Source organism: Calonectris borealis, chromosome 9 (assembly GCF_964195595.1).
Source record: "Calonectris borealis chromosome 9, bCalBor7.hap1.2, whole genome shotgun sequence".
Classification (NCBI taxonomy): domain Eukaryota; kingdom Metazoa; phylum Chordata; class Aves; order Procellariiformes; family Procellariidae; genus Calonectris; species Calonectris borealis.
The window spans coordinates 21,593,375-21,605,388 of NC_134320.1; the positions used below are offsets into that span (position 1 = coordinate 21,593,375).

The 12,014-nt window shown below is 46.6% G+C and overlaps 2 protein-coding genes across 6 annotated transcripts in view; one reads left to right on the forward strand and one right to left on the reverse strand.

Moving 5' to 3' along the window:
• The window catches only part of ZMAT3 (zinc finger matrin-type 3), a 410,758-nt gene that overhangs the window by 69,939 nt on the left and 328,805 nt on the right, over positions 1-12,014 (forward strand). The window lies entirely within an intron of this gene.
• Positions 1-12,014, reverse strand: part of LOC142085434 (calcium-activated potassium channel subunit beta-2) — a 150,234-nt gene that overhangs the window by 18,017 nt on the left and 120,203 nt on the right. The gene's annotated exons all lie outside the window — the stretch shown is intronic.

Below are 12,014 nucleotides of genomic sequence, written 5' to 3' on the forward strand. Positions count from 1 at the left end.
GTTAACTCAAGGTGAGATGTAAAATAATGGGGATGACAGATCATCGTGTAGGAATGAAGGATAAATCTCAGCCCCACTGGCAAAATGTGATCCTGGCTAATCAGGCTTAGCTGTGCTCCACACTGCAAAGGATTTGCACCATGAACAAGAAATCATTGGTAGTTTAAGAAAAGGTAATAGCTGCATCCAATGTTCTTATGGCAGTATTTTGAGGGTAGTGGCTATTGTTTAAGCACACACATGTTCATTACAGCTTATTGGTTGTAGGGCAGCTCTCAGCGCGATGAGGCTCTCAAGGGAGGTGTCTGAATGAGGCACAAGTGTGAGACATAAATGCAGCATTTTGTGGAAATGTAACTGATGTGACAAAGAGGTCTTTTCCCACTGAGAAATTACTGTCCCAAAGCCATTTGGTCAGACCAGTTAGATTCCTGCCCAGGGGCTGCTTCGTTTCACAGCAGGGTATGAGACCTGCTGCCTTCTCTCAGGCTCTCAGGGTCTTCTGAAGGGGGGGAAAGTCTGAGGGGTTTCATTTTAAGGACTGAATTTGAACCCTGTACTTCAGTTAGATCTCATAGAATCAGAAAGACAGAGTTGAAAGGATCTCAAGAAGTGTTGCTGCTCTCTTGCCCTGATTCAAGGCCCATTCACTATATCTATGTTATTCGTAGCAGATTCTGGTTACCCTAGATCAACTGAATGTGAACAACCATCTTTCCAGATGGTAACTTCATTGCCAGGCTGGAAGCATAGGCTGTATTGGACCCGCTGGTGGGGCTACAGCTCCCCTCGTAGCTCCTCCTAATCTGCTCCTGGTTTTAGTAAGGCTCAGTTAAAATCTCGATCTCTGAGGATTGGGCCCTTCTTGGTGAGGGCTGTATTTCACATTATTTCATGGCACAGCACGTTTTGCTTTTACTATATTCAGAGGCTTGAGAAAAAAAAAGAAATATTCCAGTTATCAAATACTTTAATGCCAAAGTTTGTTGTACACCGGGGGCCATTCTTTAGCTCACTGAAAAATAAACCTGGCTGTTGACGCTGTCAGCAGAGAAGGCACATGAATTCCTCAGTGCTCCTCACCTGAAAAAGCCTATAATGGCACTATCTACATAATCATGCAAAGAGCTAATTTCAATATTTGCATAGTGGTGAACTTGAGAGAATACTTAAATCCTGTGGAGGTGGCTGCAGGGGAAGACTGACATGGATGGGAGCTAAAATCCATCCGTATGCAGACAGGCTGATGGGTGCCAAGGGACCAGGCTCTCCATCTGGCGTCAGCCCAGAGCCCCATCATGGGGTCCATGGCACAGACCCAGGCCAAACTCACAAATTGGGCAAACTGGCCAAACCGGTGACCCCGTCACCTCCTCCCTGCTGGGATCCTACTGCTCCCTGTTGCTGCAATTCTCAGAGACGCTGGCTCGGGACTGGGGCTTGCAGGCTGGGACCTTGCTTGGAATGACAGACAGTAAAATCTGACAAAGCTTTTGTGCTGCATTCATGCACAGCAAATTGGACAAGAAGGTGGCCCAAAAGAAGGGAGGCAGAAGGAGGGGAATCTCCCCCAGCCCTTTCCCTGACTCTGTGGTCATCACTGCAGCTCTGAGAGCCAAAAAAGAGTCTTTTCTTTCCTTACAACCACTGTAGTTAAGTATTGGGGGTTAAGCAATAAGAAGAGGCACTTCCTCTCTGAAATAACTATAGCTTGGAAGGTGAAATAGCATCTACCACCATCTAATCAATATAGCCACCGACTAAGAAGTGTTTTTATAGTGATCATGGCCAGAAATTTGGGTCACAGGGCCTTGGGTCTAATCCTCACTCTGGTATGTAAAATTGCACCTACACTACCCCAGACAGCACAACAGCGACTGCCAAGTCTGCGCCAAACGAGCTGGTGTTTCTGCATCGAGCAATGCAGGAGGGCTCAGGGCAACTATCCAAGGGCCTGGAGGCCACATTGGATATTGGACTGAGACCTGTCCCAGGCTGAGCCTCTTAATGCTGGAAAATAAATTTTTATATATATATATTTGCCACTGCAACCTTTAGGATGTCACAGGTGAGTTGCATGGCAGGAAAGCCTGGCTGGCTCTGCTGCCACAGCCTGAGTGGTCCCAGAGCTGTCAGGAGACGGTGGTGAATGCTATTAGAGAGCCTGTTCTTAATTAAGCAAAACTTGGGCACACATTAGAGGTGATCAGCAGCTTCTGCAGCCTGTCTGAGTCAACAGGGACACCTGGGCAGGACTGCCTGGGCAGGGAGGCAGGTTCATGAGCTCCAGATCAAACTGCAGGAGCACCACCAGTGTGAGAGGGGGCTGTCCCACCGAGGGGATGCCAGGGAAGGAGAAGGGGTGTCTTTCTTCCCCCCAAAGTCAGAGTGATTTCAGACTCCCTTATAGTGCCAGTGTCCTGGAGCAGTCCATATGTGATAGCATTAATGCTGCCTGCTTCATTAGTTGGGCAATCCAAGCTAACCATCACTATTTAACACATAATTACATGCCTAATTTTGTGTAAAATTGTTACACTGATGACATCACAGCAGAGGTCAGATGTAAGCGACTAAAGTCCATGTTTCCTTTAGGTGGGGGTTAGCTGTAAGGTAAAAGCCTTTTACAGAACAGTAACACCACAAACTGTCCAAGACCCCCCTTTGAAGGCCTTTGGAGGACTTGTAACTTAGAACAGTTACAACCTACATGACCATGTCCTGCTCCACCAGGTCAGTTAGCAAACTTCCATGCCTTTCTCCTCCCCTGAGTTAATCCCGAGGCAGGACTGTGAACCCTGTTCCTTCCCTGTCCCCTCTCTCTTTTCTGAGAAAGCAAGTAGCGCTACTTTTTTTTTTTGCCTGTTGCCTGAGTCAGCTGCTGGCAACGTATTTTTATCATGCAACGAGTAATTGGCCTGTGGAACTCATTACTCAGGATGTCAGCCTGGCATTTAGAGTAAAAGTGGATTATGCTATTGCTTGAACAGACGGAGCATCTAAAGTCATGACAATACCTGTTAAAAAAACAGTTTAGAAGAAGAGGTGCTTCAAGCTGCTTTTTGACTACCAGGAGTCTGTAGGGGCTATTCCTGTAGGGCAGGTTACCATATTCCTATAGGGCAGGTTACCAGCAAACTGCTGTACCTGACGTGACTTTTGCTGTGTACTCTTAGGGTCAGGATTCTGGGTTGGACCCTGGGCTCTCTGCTTGACTTTGCCTGAACATTGCTGTCTCCTTCATTATTTACCCAGTGTGGCATCAACACAGTTGTCTCTCGGCACGGTTGCCACAGAGACAGGCAAGGAGGCCATGCTTTGGTTTTTACAAAACACGCCTCGTTCTTGGTGTTTGGATCTATTCTGAATAAATGCACAATGTTTAAGAGAGAACCGCAGAGTAAGAAGTGTACAATCTCCTATGAATACATGTACACCCATGTCCGGGGCACTTCATTGCTCTGCACTGGCCGAGGAGCAGCTCTAAGGGCCCATGATGCTGACACAGTGGTCTCCCCAGGGCCGACCTACTCCTCCCATCTTCCCCCATTCTCATCCTTCTCTTGAACATTATTTTCTGGTGAATTTTATGGACCTCACTAGAAAACCTGACAAGGTTTCCACTTTTTCAGTCATTGCAAGATGAAGACTTGAGATAGTTCTTATAAGATTAGAACTACTCTGACCCATCCTAAGGAGTGTCAACAAGTCCACCCAACAGCAACCACCTGAAAGAGGACTGCAGCGTGAAGAAAACATGCTGGGGCAGCATTTGCTTCAAATTGCTCCAAAAAAGATGTAATTCTGAGGATGAATCTCAAAATCCTTAGCTGGTACCTTGGTACCTATATGATGTGCTTTGTTGTCCTCACTTTCACCCTGGGCTGGCTGCTTTCCTTCCTCAGGCTGCAGTTTATGTCACAATTTATATGAAATATCCCCTACCTCTAGGTCACCACATCTGTGAACAGTCAAAGAGGGATATTGTAAACCACATTTTTAGATGGAAAGCTGGGTTTTATATGTGTGTTTATTTGTAATTGCCTCTGTCTATGTTTGTGTTAATCATAGGGTTTCTGAGACCTTGGAGAACTGTTTACGGCACCAAACTAATGAGCTTTGCTCCCCTTATGGCATTTAATTTCCTGGGCAATGTGGCCACTGTAAAAAGAGAAGCACTTGCATTAATTTTGCCTCATAAAAGACACCCTGAGTCATCAAAAGCCAACAAAAGCTAAACATTCACCTACAGATATAATCGCTGACCTCTTCAGCTTTGTCTGAATACACCCATGTCCTGCACTGTCCATGCTGCCAAGCACTCTGGATGCTTCATCTCAACATTTCCCAGCCAGAGGATTCATTTGAACCCCGAGGCAATTTCCTGTGAAGCCTGAAGTTCTCCTGCTAGTCCACCTTTTAACCTCTCTCCATGCCACAACACAGCGGTCAGTGCCAGTTCTTGAACAGACAGGGCAGCGGCTGTTGAGTGATGGGAGATATTTGGACTCTTGCATGCCTGGAAAGACTTTTTTTGGGGTGGTCCCACCTACCATTGCCCACGGGAAGAGGAAGAAGCTGAAACCAGGCATCAAAGGCAGCCCGTAAGGGGATGGTGGTTCACTTTGAGATGAATTTACTGAATATGGACAGTTAGACTTTATGCCCCAATAGGTCTTACCCACACCTACGTCTGATGATAGTATGTTTTCCTATGGCTTTGCTGAGCCACAAAACAGGGAGAAGTATTGTGTGATGAGGAATGGGAGACAAATAAAATGGCCTGTTGAATTTCTGATGTAAAGCGTAGCCTGACTGCGGGGTAGTCTGGCGTTCAGCTGCCTTAGTGAGTGTAAGAGTTTCCCAGGCAGAGTGGTGGAGGTAACTACTAAATTAAGATGCTCCCGTCTGATTCAGGAGATGATCCAGGGGACTTTTCTAGTCCTGGTATTAAAAGAATGTAAGGCCTGGACCCAGGACTAAAACCAGTGCCTGAAATTTCTGACTCCTAGGTATGGTCCATGGCAACATGAAGGGGTAGATGGAAACAGAGCTACACCAGGAAGAGGGTGAGGAGAAACCCAACTGGGTGGTAAAAACTGAGCAAGCGTCTGCCTGGGGTATCTGAGTGAGAGCTGCTGTGGTTGTGGCCATGGCCGTGGTGTGACACGAAAGCCCCAATAGACATGTACTAAGGGAGGTTTCACACACTAGCACTGAAGATGCAAACCAGAAACCAGGTGAATGCCTAGCTGGCAATTCCCATGTTCTGACACAATTCAGAGGGCAGTGTTTCTTGTGTAGTCAAAATACCTGTTTTCTCTGCAGGTCTCCATCTGAACACAGTATCTGCTTGCCCTAATCCCACTTGTCTGAACCATAACAGAAGAACAGCAAGCATGGACCAAGAAAAACAACTCATAAAAGAAATGCATCTGCATTAGTAGAAGACAGTTACCACTTAGGGAACATTTAACGCTCTGGCAGCAGCAACACTAAATTGTGAAGCAACGACAGCAATATCAAATGTATTTCTGCCTCGTGACCGGATTTTGCTGTACCGCAAGCTAATGGGCACAGTGCAGGACAGAGCGACATAAATAACTGTTCTTGTTGGAGCATCTCAGGAGCTCCGGCTGTACTAACCGACTAATCCAACTGGCAGATGACCTTGAATTTGGGGTTCCTCATTACGGCAAGGGAAAAATGAACAATGGGCAGCTGGTGTTAATGTACTGACAAGAGTTTAGGAAGCCTGATGGCTAATGATGTTTCATTAATGAATTCACCTCTATTTCTCACCCGTCTTCTAAATCTCCGCAGAGCTCAGAGCTGAGCTCTCCATCTAGTTTTTGAGTTGAATGAGGGAGACACCCTGGACCCAGGGCAGACTTGCTGGGGTCTCATGTACAGGCATGTCTAGGACTCTCCATGTCCAAAGAAGGAGGAGAACGGGGCTGCCAGAAACAACGGAAGCCACCACATGGGGATGCAGCTTAGCTGTGTGCAGAACACAGCGGCATTCGGTTTTGTTTTCAAAGGCAAAATTTAACTTCAAATCATACTTTACGATTGTTAATTTCCTCTCCCCAGTATATACAGGAGTAAAAGATATATTCAGAAAGGCTGAGGTATCTATACCTCTTTGCTACATGACAACATACAGTATGTTCACACTTCAAAATTAAATATTCCAAAGTAACCTGTAAATCGTCCAGGTTTCCATCTCATGATGTTTTTTTCCTCCAGTCCTGCTTTCTGTTTTGACAAAACTTTCAAGCCTTGCCATTTAATGATGCCTGTCATCCCTGGGCTTCCCCTTTCCTAAGAGCTACTTAGTACGAGCCTAAGTAGCCCGCACAGCATGGCTGTAGACTTTATAGTCTTTATTCTTCCTGCTCTTTTTAATTTTAGCTTCCCTCTCCACTTTCTTTTCTTTTTTTTCTTTTTCCGATGCCTCTTCTTATACGTTACTATCCCCGTGATAACTTGTTTGACTCACCATGGCTGCACTGTGTTAGTCGTAATTATTCTGATTTAGCTGATTGAAACAGCAACTTTTTGAAGAAATTCCTGTATCCCCAGGTCAGCTACAAAGGAGGGAGCTACTGTCTGTCATGACAAGCAAGAGAGTCCCAACTTCTCTTTTTTGGTGACCTTCTGGCCACCTTGGAGCAGTCTGACACCATGGCCTCAGCTTCCTCATCTGTACAAGGGATGTGCTAGTCCCATCACTGTACCTGGCCGAGGACATTTTCAGGCCACATCCAGGTAGCAGAGCATCTAGTGAAGAGCCAGCCCTTATTACCATCCTCATGTTTTGGTGCGGGTGAGTTTGCAATCCAAGCACGAGGCAATGCCTCTCTTGGCACATTGCAATCACCAGGGATCAATGTTTGTGAGGAACAGCTGAGGATAATTGTCCCCTTTGCCTGTCAGGACTTTGCAAACATTTTTAGCTTTCTGTGCTGAATTTGAATTTATGTAGCAAGTGACACATTGGACAAGCACTATATTCATCATCTCAGTTGCTCTCTGGCTTCAAAGAAGGGCACAATCTGCCTGTAAAATGGGCTGATTTTGGGAGGGGGTGCAGCAGAGGCACGCAATGGCTCACGCCCCTGCAACATGCCCCTAGTCAATTGAGCCAAGAGAGTTTTATGGGGAGATCTGCTCTGCCAAAGACCAGGTAGCATTACACTGATGAGGAAGGATTCTGGGGGTGAGAATGAAGGCGGTGAAAGTGCTGCACTACCTCACTTGAAGCTCTCCTTTAAACCTTAGCACACTTCTTTGTAATTGCAGAGGGATATATCACCTTAGGCGCTGCATTGCACCAGAAGAGCTATATGGCCCTGGAGCAGGCTGGCTGGCTAAGAGCACATGGGTGGCAGTGAAGATGCTCTGTGTCTTGTGATTATGCCATGATAAACCCGGTGGGAAACGGAGAGAGGGTGAGAGAAAGGAGACGAAGTGGAGGCTCACTGCTGCATTGCTCCTCCACTCCCAGGGCTGGGAGGTGTTTCCAGCTCCATCTCTGTGCTGAAGTCAGTCTCTTTGATGGTCATCGAGAGGGAATGACCTTCTCCCCATCTGAGATTTTGTGGGTACCCACTTGACCAGATCTCAGAGGAGGCTCTTTTGGATACTAAAAAGACTATTTTTAAGAATAATTGGTTGCACGGTGGGAGCTGGACACCTCTGACTATGCTGAAATGAAGTTGGCTTCTGACTCGACTCATATGTCCCTGCACCACTGTCATCTCAGGGCCCTGGGATTTACACCCCAAACTGTGAAGCAACAAGGTGTTGGCACTGCCTTTTTACAGGTGATGAATAGAGGCACAGAGGCTGCTGAGACTTGGCCAAAGTCTCCCAGGAAGTCTGTGGTGGATGTAGTAGAGAAAATAGCCTAAAAGATGGTGGACAACCACCTTCCAGCCAGCGAGGAGGGAGGAGAGCCAGGACACATGCAGATTCCCGTGTCGGAGAGCGAAGGCAGAGCCTTGCTTTGGGGAAGCGCCAAGTCCCATCCATAGGGACATCCCCTCCAGCTCCAGCTTTGTGCAGCTGTGCTGCAGCTTTACACCCCTCCAGAGAAGACCTGATCGGAGAAGTACACAACTTTTAAATATCCCTGAAGAGAGTGTTTCATTTCAGAAAAGCAGTGCTAAAACCCTGATGGTGTGTTTGTGATGGGAGCACAGGGAGGGGAAGAGTGATGCGCTGCTGGGGACAGGGAGGGCACCAGCAGCCCTTAGGGAAGCCGCTGAGAAGCAGCAGATCACAGGAGCAATGTGGCTGGGGAGAGAGGTGAGAGAAGGATAAACAGACGCAGAGCAGCACCCAGAGGAAAAGCACAAACAGCCAGGGCAGAGATGGCAGGAGTGGTTTTTCTCCCATCTAATTCCTTGAGCGGGTCAATCAACTTTTATCTCCGTTGAGTCAGGCCCCGTGCCACGGAGAGCACCAGCTGGAACAAAGCAAAGGCAGAGGCGAGCTAAAACTACTGCCCAGCGGGAAGGGAATGCTCTGGCACTATTTATTTTTGAGTCCACGTTTGGATTAGCTGTAAAGAGCTGTGTGGATAAGCAAGCAGGCAATTACAGCTGGGACGTGCTGCTCATGAATGGAAACAGCTCCAATCTGCTCAGGACATATTGAAATTCTAATTCAGTTAGATTCCTTTAGTTACAGCGCTTATCACCGACACTAAAAGAGTTGGGATTGAAAAACAAATACAACTCTTATGTTGCCTTTGGTCTGCCTTCTCTGCTCCCTTTTCCCCCCTGCCCTCCCCAATTTTAGCTGTTGTTTGACTTTATTTTCTGTGACAAAATACAGCAGTCTGCATTTAATCTGCTTGTTAATTTTTACAAGGATCTAGCAGACTGCAGCTGGCCGAACGCGTGCACTGCTAACGAGCGGGCAGTCAGCATGAACACCAGACCACTGCTGAGGTTTCACACGTCACATCTTACTAAAGACCGTTACCAGAGGTGTCTGTTAATGCTGCGCAAGTGCAGGTGTGACACGGAGGCACAGAGCAAGGAGGTGATTTGCACAAGCTCTTCACTGGCTTCATCCCTGGTTCAGACCAGTGCTCAAGTCCACCAGCCCGCACTGCTCCCCCAGTAAGCAGGCTGGCTTCCTGCTCTGGGTATTGGTGCAAAGCTACTTTGCCATTGCAGGCAACCGCTTTTGCACGGGGTTTGTGCGGGTAAGTTAGTAAAAGATCTGATCCAAAACAGTGAAATAAGCACCTCAAATTCACAAACCAGAATTTTGTGCCTAAGTGCTGTAGAAAAGCGCCGGAAATATTTTTTTCCTGCATACATTTAAATGTAATTTTCACAGAATTGAATATTTTAAGTGTCCTTATTTTTTTTAAATGTCATTCTGTAGAGGCGCCGCTTATTGACTTTTGAGTTTAAGTTGTGTGCAATATGGCTACATCTCGTGGACCATTGAACTTGTGCATGTGCTCTCCGGAGCTCCCCGTTTGCTTTGCCCACTGGTAAGGATCTCCAAGTCACATATTAGGTACAGAAACCTACTGCCTGATTGGAAAAAAAATGCAAAATCCTAATTCCTACAGGGAAGGTGCATGCCCCAGAGAACAATCTCCAGAGTAAGAAGAAGGAAGCATCTAATTCGTAGTTAGGACACAGATCAAGTCCAGCCTGATGAGCAAGACTGGGAGAACGTTAGAAATTAAGTGGGTTACATTAAGGCAGAGTATTAGAAAGACAGGGAACACAACATAAAAGATAATAGTGATGTGCACACACAAGGGAGAGCAGGAACGGCTGCATATTGCAGAAATGTAGTAATGACATCTACAGAAGTATTGGTATGAAATGGATGGGAAATCTGGTGGAGTCAACGAGTCAAATGACTACTGAGATGAGGCTGATGAGCCGGGCTTAGTACAGTGCTGCACCAGTCTATTAGGTCAAAAATCAGTGTAAGCGCTAAATCACCTGCTTTGTGGATGAGTTCAGTGCATGAGACACTGGATGGTTCAGATGCAGATTTAGCCTCCTTAGAAAACAGAGAGCTTGAGAGCTCATGAATCTCTTTATAGATGTGTTCTTACAATATACTTTTTAGCATAAAACCATTTTTTCTTAAGACTCAGGAAAAAAGATAATGAGAAAGAACAAAAGCAAAGTCTCTCTAAGAGAGAACAGCGTACATATGCCCTCTACACAGTTTTGAACCAACAAAGAGAACAAAATCTCTGCAGTCCTCTGAGGCTAGCGGAGCACTCCGAACAGTGAAGGGGCCATGTCCACGAAACAAAAACCCAATGTATTTTGGTCTCATAACTGGTATAGAAATGAAAACAATGGTAGGAGCAGGCACAGACGCTTCTGTTCCTCATATGGCAATAATCTATATTAATTACAGCAAGCGTCCAGCTTCGAACAATGTCACTGCAGTGCTATTACTGTTGAAGAGTATTGAGTTTCCAAGGAGGTGAATGTCTTTTTCTCTCCCTAATCATGATTACTTGGCTTAGTACTGGGGCTAAGCTTTCATTTAACCAAGATAAATGGATATTTCCAAAACCAGCGAGTTAACACTATGCATCACATTATTACTCTCTTCTCAGATTTCTTGCCTCGTGTGCTATTTTACTCAGCTGCTAAACACAAATAACAATAAGAATGGGAAGGAGGAGCTGTGCATGATCCCATATGGATTAGAAATAAAAAAAAAAATCTGGTTTTGACCCATTACTTTGTGCTATTCTGTGCTAGCATTTTCCCTCAATCAACATAACATAACAACATTATTTTGTCCTATAATTTTCCTTTCTTGAAACATGAGTGCCCACACCACATTTTTGCAGACACCACCAGCCTATCTGACTAATATTTTGTTGTGCTTTCTATTTGGAATCCCTATTTATCAGTTAAGCTTATGTGCCAATACTGTAGGTTAACCTTCAGAAGAGCAGATGGGGAATTAGAGGCAAAACTTCTGCCAGTGATAACGGGACTTCCACGCTTCATTTCCCCCGGGGCACAGTGAATGCTTTCCTTTTCAATGGCACTGGGCAAAACTGCCTTAAGGAACAGGTGGCAGCAAAACTGTGCGCTGGCAACACGCTGAAGCTGTCAGGATGCAGGAATAGGTTTTCGGTTGCTGGGCCGTTTGTGGGAAGTTACTTTGTGGTAGCTCCTGGAAGACACCCATCTCAGCACAGATGTTCAAGTGCAAAACAGCCAGCAAGAATTGCCCTTCTAGCAAAGTCAGTGAGAGGTCTGGCACTGAACAGCTTCTCCTGCACAGGTGGGTTCACCTGACCCCATCGCAGCCCAGCGGTCCGGCTTTTGATGACCAGGGCAGGCTGCGGATCCAGGAGAGGTCCTAACTTCAGGTCCCTAAACTCTGCAAATCCCATTATTTCAGCAGCCATCCCGCTCCCCACTCCTCTGTCCCATTGGGGACCGGCATTTGTGATACGAAGGACTTCACAAAGCGGGAAGCGGTTCACCTGCTGTAGGCACAAAACCCCTTACCATCAAGGAGTGACACTCGGATCAATGTCCTGTCTCTCTCTTGGGGACGCTCCCCAGCTGGAGAGCCCCACGGCACCTCACTGGGATCGGTCATCCCCGTACTCTGCCAGCTTTGCTCTGGGCAGCGGGGCTGCGCTGCCGATGCCGGCCAGCTGCCACTCAGCAGTTGCTGAATGACAGGAACGATCAGGATCAGGACAAAATTCAGTGTCCTAACACACCAAATGTCACATGGGAGATTAAAAGCAGCTTCTGGCTGCTAAAACGTGCATTGAAGACACGCTAGAGGCCTGCCCAGAGAGCAAGAGCTTACCCCTACCCTTGAGTGCCATGCAGTCGGGGCTTGTTCAAATAATTACCACCAGACACAGCCTGCACCATCTTACCTTCTCCGGTCTTTTTCTGTAAGGTGTCCATCATTTGGCCAGCCTCCAACCACCTTTTTCCCAACAACAAAAGGCTTTTACTAAGCATTTGATACTG